At 42.6% G+C, this 9,875-nt stretch overlaps 1 pseudogene; it reads left to right on the top strand.

Moving 5' to 3' along the window:
• Window positions 1-1,161: 1,161 nt before the first annotated feature.
• LOC107180144 lies at window positions 1,162-2,177 on the top strand (annotated as a pseudogene).
• The last annotated feature ends 7,698 nt before the right edge of the window (window positions 2,178-9,875 follow it).

Raw genomic sequence — 9,875 nt, 5'->3', positions numbered from 1 at the left:
ATTTACTTTTGAGTCAGAGAGAGACAGAGCTAGAGCAGGGGTTTGGTAGAGAAAGAGAGAGACACAGAATCCCAAGCAGGCTCCAGGCTCTGAGATGTCAGCACAGAACCTGATTTGGTGCTTGAACTCATGAACTGTGAGATCCTGACCTGAGGTGAAGTTGGATGCTCAACTGACGGAGCCACGCAGGAGCCCCTCATTTTTTTTTTTTTAGAGAGAGATAGAAAGGGAGAGGGACAGAGGGAGAGAGATTAAGAGAGAGAGGGAGAGAGAGAGAATCTTAAGCAGACTCCATGCTCAGCGTGTAGCCTATGTGGGACTCAATCCCACGACTCTGGGATCATGACCAGAGCGAATATCAAGAGTCCAACACTCAATCAATTGAGCCACCCAGGTACTCTTTTTCTTTCATTTTTTTTAGTATCAAGGGATTTTATAATAACTTTGGAGAAATGTCAGTAATTTATGACTATAATTCTGTAATGTCTTATTTTAGAATATAAAAACTTCACTGGATTCTAGGCTAAGCTTTTAAACTTTAAAGTTAAATTATATTGTTCTCTCTCATGTCACAACCCCTGACAGGATGGTTGCACACACGAAATAGAAAAAGACACTTGGTCTTTCCACACAGATCGCTTTTGTACCCTTTTGTAGCCTTTTGTACCCCTTTGTACCCTTTTGTACCCTACAAGGATGAGTTGGCTTGTGTAACCTGCCTAGCTGGCTTCTTAATGGGAGAAGAAAAGTTCCATTCTGAATATAAATGGGGGAGGGGAATCTCCTACTGAGATGCCCCAAAGACAGATTTTGTGTTACTTGCTGCATTGCTCTTATGAGGAATAGCTACCAGCAGCAGCAGCTCAGAATTCTCTTTGTAAACTACAATATTTTGTTTCCTCTTCTGTGGGCTACTTAGGTACAAAAAGTAATAGTAAGAAGCTCCAGGAAATCCTGGAAAGTACTTGGGCATTCCCCAAGTATTGCAAGAGAACTTCAGGCTTCCTATAGACTTTGAATAGGTTTCTCCAAACGGGTCTTCTATAGAGTTCCTGGGAATGCAGCCGTCACTTATGGGAGGGGACCCTGGGGCAACAGAGGAGGGTTGTGTGTGAGGGGAAATGGGAGGCTGTAGAGAGGAAGCAGTGGGATTACCTCCTAATGCTGTGGCTTTTGTTTCCTGATGTCCCAGGGCTTGGAAACCAAGATGGCAGAGATTCACAGTTGAGACTCATCTTAGTGGGTAAGATCGGAGCAGAGAAAAGTGCCATGGGCAACAGCACCCTTGGAGAGAAAGTGTTTCCTTCTAGCACTGCCACAACATATGCCACCAAGACCTGTAAGAAAGGGAGCAGCAGATGGCAGGTAAGAGAAATTGAGTCGTGGATACACCAGGCATTTTTGACACCGAGGCACAGGATGCTGACACCTGCAAAGAGTTTACTCGCTACATCTTCCTGACCTCCCCAGGACCTCACACCCTGCCCCTGATGGGACAGCTGGTCCCGTACATGCAGGAAGAGCACAACGCCATGGAAAAGATCCAGTAAATATTTGGACTCAGAGCTAGGAGATACTTGATTCTCTTATTCACCCGGAAAGATGACTTGGATGGCATCAATTTCCATGATCACTTAGAGGAAGCACCCGAAGGCATCCGAGGGCTGGAGGGCTAGTTCCGTGATCACTACTGCGTGTACAAGAATGGTGCGACAGGAGCTGAGCAGGAGGCCCAGAGAAGCCAGCTCCTGGCCCTGGTCTAGCGCATTGTGGCGTAGAATGAAGGACGATGCTACACTAAGAAGATGTACCAAAAGGCCAAAGAGGAGATTCAGAAACAAATCCAAGAGATGCAAGAATTTTATGGAGCACAGCTAGAGAGACAGAGAGTGCAGGTAAGAGAGGAGTTTGGAGAAAAAATCAGGAAGCTGGAGGATAAACTGGAGCGGCAGAAATGAAAGGAACAAATGGAGAGAATTGGCAGGGAAAGAGGCTTTCTATGCCCTAAAGCAGCAGAACGCCAGATATGAAGGTGAGACTCATTGCAGGAACCTTGAATTGATCATGGAAGCACTGCAGATAGTTTTTCCTGTTTTCTCTCACCTGTTTATGTAAGATTTACCTGAATGAAAAGATCTCCCTATTTCCTGCATATTTCCCGCTGGCCCTGCCCACTGTCTGCCACCCCCCCCCCCCAACCCAGCCCCCGCACCCCTGAACTCATTCGCCAACCTTGGAGCACTCTCGCTTCTGTCTCTCAGACTCTCAGGACTAAGGGGTATAATCAGATTCAGTGTTGGAGATTGGTAGATGTTTGATTGACTTAACAGGGGAGGGACGAATTCTCAATTTGTGGAACTCCAGAGTAGAAGGTATAAAGGTGGCCCCAAACTTTGTCTATTTATCCCGAGAAAAATCTGGTTTCTTTCTAGATTGGTGGATCTTCTCCCTCTGTTGCTTCTACTCACTTATTTTTCCTTTAGGACACAGTGATCACCTTCCCCCTATGATTTGTTAGAAAGATTTGTTCTTCGTGTTGGGTAATCTATCGGTGGAGATGTTTATAGAATTCTTTCCAGATGAATGGACATTTATGTAGTAAGAGTTTTACAGAAGCATTCAAATTGTTCCTTATCAGCTGCCTACTGAAGGACAAAGAGTTTTTTGGAAAATAGACCTCTAAGAACTCAACTAAGTGAAATGCCAGAAAGAGCAGTTGAAAGACGGAGATTCAACACAGAAGAGAACAACTGTTTGCTGTATTCAGATGTATGATAGCAACTCTTTGACTGACCTCAATGCAATATATTTGTGAATAACCAGTTCTCTTCTTTTCATGTGAAACTAACTGTTGCCACTTCACCTCCATCACCTCAGACCTTCATTACTTACACCGCCTCCCAGTTGAATTGTTTGCTTGTTATTAAAATAAAAATCTTCTCTCATATTTCTATAAGATTGGAGTCCACTTTTTCTTGGAAAATAACTTTCCTGTTATTTTATTACTTAATTTAAAATTAGTTAATTATTTACTTTGAGAGTAAGAGAGAGAGAGAGCATGAACAGGGGAGAGGCAGAGAGAGAAAGAATCCCAAGCAGACTCCACACATCAGTGCAGAACCCGATGCAGGGCTCAAACCTATGAACTGTGAGATCATGACCTGAGCCGAAACCAAGAGTCAGATGCTCAATGGACTGAGCCACTCAGGTGACCCCCTTTGTTATTTCTTCTAAGAACACTGAGTTTTACTTTTTGGTAAAAGTTCGAGATGATTTTGGAGCTAGTTTTGGTTTACCCTCAGCACATCTCTCCTCCTTTTCCTTGGAAATTCCCAGCCAAATTCTCAACCCCCTGCCAGTTAAACACTACTTTTTCCTTGGATTCATTAATTATTCACTGATAGATATTATGTGTAACCAAGGCTTCAGAGACCTTTCTGGTTTTCCTGGAACAAAAATTGTCTTTAATATACGTATAACAATAAGAGGTGTCTCTACTCCTTTTCTACTTTTCTCCTTGGTACTTTTCACATTATCCATTCTAAGGTTTCCCAAAGCACATTTCCATGTTCTATCAATAAGTCCCGGTGTAGACTGAACTTTTAATTAATCTCAAGCATTAGAGAAGCACAACACAAAGAAGCTCACAATCCTTTTAGAAATAGTCACTTAGGAGAAGGGGCCAAGATGGCAGAGTTTTGGAAGTTTTCTGTTTCTGTCATCCCTGAATTTCAGCTAGGTCAGCACCAAAGCATTTTTAACACCTAGAAAATGTATCTGAGGATTAACACAACAATCTTCATAACTTGAGCCACAGAACTTCACAGGTATGCAGCATGGAGAGGTGAACTGGTGGAGAGAGAAGGCTCAGATGTTAGGGAACTATTTTTGCTTGTGGAAAGAGGATTGAGACAGGGGGGAGAGTACAGTAAAAATTCTTCCTGGAAGCAGCTGGAGAGAAAGGGAAAGAGTGGAAACACACATAAGGGACTGAACAAGAAAGAGAGAAAGGAGAAAGAAGAAAGTTCAATGCCACTCTATAAACATGGGAGCACAGGGTTTGAAGTTATACAGCTCAATGCCTGGTGGTGTTCTGGTGGGAAGGGCAAATCCCCAGGAATAGACAGCAAGGTCCAAGGGTGAGGGGTCTCTGGCCACATGGGGAGAGGTGGTTCCCCAGTTAAGAGGACATTTGGTAGAGGCTATGCAGCTTCCCCACAGGCAAAGGTCCCAGCAGACCCTAGAGAACAGCCATTTGCTGGTGTTGAGCAAGGGTGTTAGGAAGCAGTGAAACCTGATGCCAGATGTGTGGTGTGATTTACCATAATCTCTTACATGCTGCTGCTACAAGATTGCATGATTTTTTTCTGGGAATGTTTCACCTGGCCATAATCTCTGGGCTTCAGCAGCAACATGGTCATGCAAATTTTCCTGGGGGCAAGGGCAGCCAGCACCCAAGCAAGTCTTGGCAAGACACTCCCTGAGGGGGTCAGAGTGTGTCCAAGCCACAGGGCCCTCAGAACTGAGGGGTTTGGAATCACAGCCTCATCTGAGATAAAATTCAGAAGGGAGGTACCACCTGGCAGGCTGTTGACTTGGTTCTGGATAGTGTAGAAGCAGGGAGTGGACAGAAGCCAGGGACAAAGGAGGGGTGCATGATTGCCAGTCAGTGAGAGCACAGAGTTCTGATTCTAGAGACTGGGTAGGTTGGTGATACCATTTACATCTCTCCCACCCATGTGCATTCATGGATACAGGCACCACAATGATCTACCCCAGTAATCTAAGCAGTGCCATCTAGTGTAAACGGAGCCATCACACCAAGCCCTATCCAACTGTGCCAACCAAGCTCTAGAGGAACATGAGTCTCTCCACCACCTTAGTTTACAGACTATAGATTTCTTCATAGTTTGACTTCTAGTGGAAACTGGATATAATTTCACTCATATTTCATTCTGTTCGCTAGTCCATCCATTCATTCTTTTTTCTTCTTCTTTTCTTATACTTGAATATAGAAAGAGAAAAAATTTATTTTTATTTTTTGAATTTTATAAAAAATATTTTTCTTTAAATTATATCTACTGTATTTTTTAGTTTCTTGTAAATTTTTTTATTCCATTTTACTGTCAGCATTTCACTCTATTCTGTTTTATTGTATTCATTTTTTTAATTATCAAACATTTTCTTTTTATTCCCTTTTCCCCCCTTTCTTTCCCTTTTTTCTCTATTCTACTGAGTTTCTTTCAGCAACCAGACCAGAACACACCTAGGAACTAGCGTCCATTATTTGACTTTTTTTTGTGTTGTTTTAAATTTTTAACTTTTAATCTTTATTTTTTCATTATTTCTTTTTCATCCAAAATGAAGAAATGAAGGAATTCACTCCAAAAGAAAGAACAGGAGGAAATGCTTCAGACAAATAAGCAAAATGTTTCAACCAGAATTTAGAGTCTGGATAATATAAATATTATCTGGGATTGAAAAAGCATATAATCCCTTTCTGTGCCTCCCTGCCCTCTGCCCCCTGCCCCCTGCCATTTTATAGCAAGTGCCATCGTCCCTCCAATGTCCAGCAGCGTGGTCCCCACCCCTCTCTGGGACCTCACCAGAAAGTGACCTTGATGTTCATCCTACCACTGACATACTCTAAGGGCAATCTAGGCCTTTTTTTATCATGTACCTTAGAATTCTTCGAGCCTCCATGCATTACTCAATTTCAAAACGACTCCTACATGTTATTCAATTACCAGAGCAGGACCGTACTTTTTGGCCTTAAAATCTATATTAGTTCCCCCAGGAGCTGCTGTAGCAAATGACCACAAACTGTTGCTTAAAGAGCAGAAACTTACTGTCTCATTGTTATGGCTACTGTCTCACTGGCACAGGCTACAAGTGCCAAACCGAGACGTTCCCAGGGCCATACTCTCCATGAAGTCTCCGGGGAAGGATCCTTCTTTGCTGCTTCTTAGCTTCTGGTGCTGGCTGGCCTGTTTTGTTATTTGCCTTCTAGATGCTTCACTCCAATCTCTGCCTCTTTTGTCACATGGTGTTCTCTGTGTGTATCTCTGTGTAAACTTCCCTCACTGTGAATTAAACGATTCCAAGCATTGGAGTAGGACTCAACCTTAACTTCATGACATGACATCTCAGAGACCGTGCTCCAAAGTAGGTCACATTCTCAGGTACCAGGAGTTAGGACTTCTTTAGAAGGACACAATTCAACCTACAATATGGTAAGAGAGGGACAGTGTGTGCAGTGTGAGGGTACAGTACCCCTGATCTCTTCCTCTCCAGTCCTAGTTGCAGTTACCAGGTTAACCCATTGGGATAGTTTTCTTAGGTCTCTGCTTCCTGGAAATCTTCTACTGCCTAGGGCTTAGAATCCACATTCCTTGGCCTGGTATTCAACAGTCGTTATAATCAGTCTCAACTTCTCTTCCAAGAATGAGATTCTTCTTGATATCACTGTTCCCGTTAATATCTGTTTACACTTTTGTAAGGAACGAAGGTGATAATGAGGGAGAGGCCAGTGCCTGGGACACAGTGGGCCCTCAGTAAAGGCTGGTAATGATTCCTGCACTCCAAATTGTTAGCTGTTCTCTGCCTCTGTCCAGTATATTTCCACCTCCAAGGCTTGAATCATGCTATTTCTCCCTCTCTTTCTTGTCTGAGTGCAGTTTTGAAAAAAAGCAAAATCATGCCTCTCGGGCAAGTATAAACACATCAAAGATTTTGCTCAACTCATGGCTTGACTAGAGAACCAGTATGATAGTATAATTGCATCAAAGTTCCTTTGAGTGGCTCAATCACTTTAGCGTCTGACTCTTGATCTCAGCTCAGGTCTTGACCTTAGGGTCTTGAGTTTGGGCTCCATGCTGGGTGTGAAACCTAGTTAAAAACAAATAAGCAAAGAATAAAACAAAAAACACAAACAAACAGAAACACAAACTTCATTTGAAATCAAGGATTGATGTGTTCAAGAGAGTAGCAAAATGTAATTTTTGAGTTCTATATTCCACCAGACAGAAAATTCGCTGAGTATCTATAAGGCAGAGATGTGCAAAAACCCTCTCTGCCTTTAAAGTGTTGTAAAATATCACGGGTGATCATCAAGCACAGCACCACACAGAACAATAGAACACTCCAGTAATCTCTCTTCCCTATTTCTAAGATTTGGATCATTTTCATAGCGTTCTCTACTTTGTGATCATAAGCAGTCTCCAACAAGTGTTGTTGATCCTAGTAGATTGTTTTTACTTTGCATGGCCTGATTATTTATACAATGCAGCAAGAATCTTAATTAACCGGAAAAGCCTCCTTGAGTTTGCTCGGGAAATCTAGATCCTAATCATATTAAGCAAGTATCAATTCCAAAGGATAAGCTTCCTTTGGAAATTTTCAACATGAATTTTGAATCAGACTTCTCAAAGCCCCTGCCTTTCTTCTACCCTAGGAGTAGGAAACCAAGGCCCAAACACTTTCTCCAATAAACTTTGCATGCTGTACCCATAAATCTCAGTGAATTTCCCTCTTCCTGAGGTCTCCAAAATTTGCTTAGGTTTCTGGACTACCAGGGAGTGGACTTCCTTAATACCTGAGAGACTGGGATCCTGGATGCCAGATATCATATTAGTTTTCTTATGAAGGTTTTGGAGACATTAGCTCCACATGTAACACCAACAATTGCTCCTTAGTAGTGGTCTGATGGTCTTTGATTAAAAACAGTCACTCTCAGATATCACCCTGTATATATGGCCTTGCTGCAGAATCGATTTTTCCAATGGTATCTTTGTAAACAAGAGGACAGAGTTTTATTAAACCTATGCAAATGGTTCTATCATCATGAAAGTGAATGAAACTCAGTAGAAGCATTTTTTTCTGAATTTTGAGGGTAGGTGAAGATGAGGTAATGTTTAAAGACGGTTGTTGTGGATTTACAAATACACAGTCTACTAATTCGTTTAAGGAGAAAGAAATAATGTTTCCACAAATAGCCATACAAGTAGAACATCAAACAGAATGCCATCAATATTCCAAACAAATAACCACAATGGCACATCTTGAATCCGTTCACTCAGTCCTATGTCATTACTTCTCACTCTGCTGGATCTTGAGTCAGTCGTCTGATTTCATGAGGTACATATGCTTCCAGACTGAGAGTCCCAGTAGTCCTGGCTTTGCTCACTGGCACAGTCTGAGCATTGAGTCAGTGCTGCCATCTTGGAAACCTGTTCTGAAGAGTCTCTTTGAGGCAACAGTAGTTCAGAGTACGTCCTACAGTTTTTCCCCTGAAGCTCCAAGACTGTGACCCTCTGGTGAAGACACAAATTCTGATTGGTCACTTTTGGCAGATCTTCGGAGAAGCCTTAGGAGGATGCAGAGACCTGTTTGAGAACAGGACTGAATGGTTGTGGTTCATAACCGAATATAACATCGTGGAAGACAGTAAAAGGCTCTTTGGGGGGCATGGTCTTTATTTCATGAGGGTTTGGTCAATGTTTCCTTTGAGGGATTCAGCCCCAAGTGCACTGTCACACCTAACACCTCTACCTCTTTTGTGACACGACTGCCGTGAGGCTGCAAGAGGCAGCTCTTCTTGCACATCCGTGGATCCAGAAGACCATTTCATTAAAGACATGTGAGAGCAGGGGTGTAGATAATCCATATCCCTTATCCTGGTAGACAGACTGTGGAGGTGCTGAGTCTTCCTTTTCATGCAGTGCCCTTTGGGGGTGGAGTGAGTGGGGAGAAACCAAGAAACCTTGAGTGATATCCAACAATTCACTTAAGGGATATTGTTACAAAGTAGAAGTGACAAGTTTTTTTTTTTTGGCAACAAGAGAGAAGGCTCCAGAATCCCTAACCCCCAACATGATGGTATTTGGGGATAAGGTAAGTGGGTTTCCATGAGTTCATGAATCTGGGGTCATCTTGACGGGATTAGTGCCCTTGTAAGAAGAGATAGCAGAGAGTTGCTTCCTCGTTCCATCATGTATGGACACAGTGAGACTGTGTCATCCACAAATCAGGAAGTGAGCCCTCCCCAGGGATACAAGTTGGCTGGCACATTGGGCTTGGGCTGCCCAGTATCCAGAACTGTGAGAGATTAATTCCTGTTGTTCCTGCTCCCAGGCTGTGGTATTATGGCGGTCCACGCCAACTAAGACAGCATCTATGATGTGTAGATGAGCCTCAGAATGGTAATCTATGAGACTAGCGTTGAGGGTTGTATTATTACTACTAAGTACTACCTGTTGATCACTATGGTCTGAGAACCACTTCATGTGTATGACTTTGTCTGGTTTCACAATGACCTTCTGAAGTAAGTACTCCATTTTAATGATTAGGAAAGTGAGTTGCAGATAGTTTAATTTACCCAAATGTGGCAGGTTGAATGGTGGCCCCAGACAGGTGTCCACACCCTAATCCCCAGAGTCTGTGAATGTTACCTTATTCCATAAGGATTTTGCAGATGTTATTAAGTTAATGATTTTGAGATAAGATAATTCTGAATTATCTGAGTGGACCCAAGACGTAATCAGAAATGTCCTTCTAAGGAAGAGGTACGAAGGCATTGTGATGAGGGCAGCAGAGATTGGTGTGATGTGGCCACAAGCCCAGGAGAGCAGGCAGCTTCTGGAAGATGAAAGAGGCAAGGAATGGATTGTCTCCTAGAGCCTCCAGATAGAACCAGCTCTGCAGGACCTTGATTTTATGTCCATAAGACTAATTTCATATTCTTGTCTTCCAGTATTGTTGGAGATTAATTTTATATTGTTTTAGGCTACTAAAGTTTTGATAGCTTGTTATGGCAACAATAGAAAACTGATTCACCAGGTTATAGAGATGATATGTAGAAGAACCAGGACAATGTA

The sequence above is a fragment of the Panthera tigris genome, chromosome A2, assembly GCF_018350195.1.
Source record: "Panthera tigris isolate Pti1 chromosome A2, P.tigris_Pti1_mat1.1, whole genome shotgun sequence".
NCBI lineage: Eukaryota > Metazoa > Chordata > Mammalia > Carnivora > Felidae > Panthera > Panthera tigris.
Note: the sequence above shows the minus strand (reverse complement) of the source record. Positions and strands in the feature narration are given on the sequence as shown.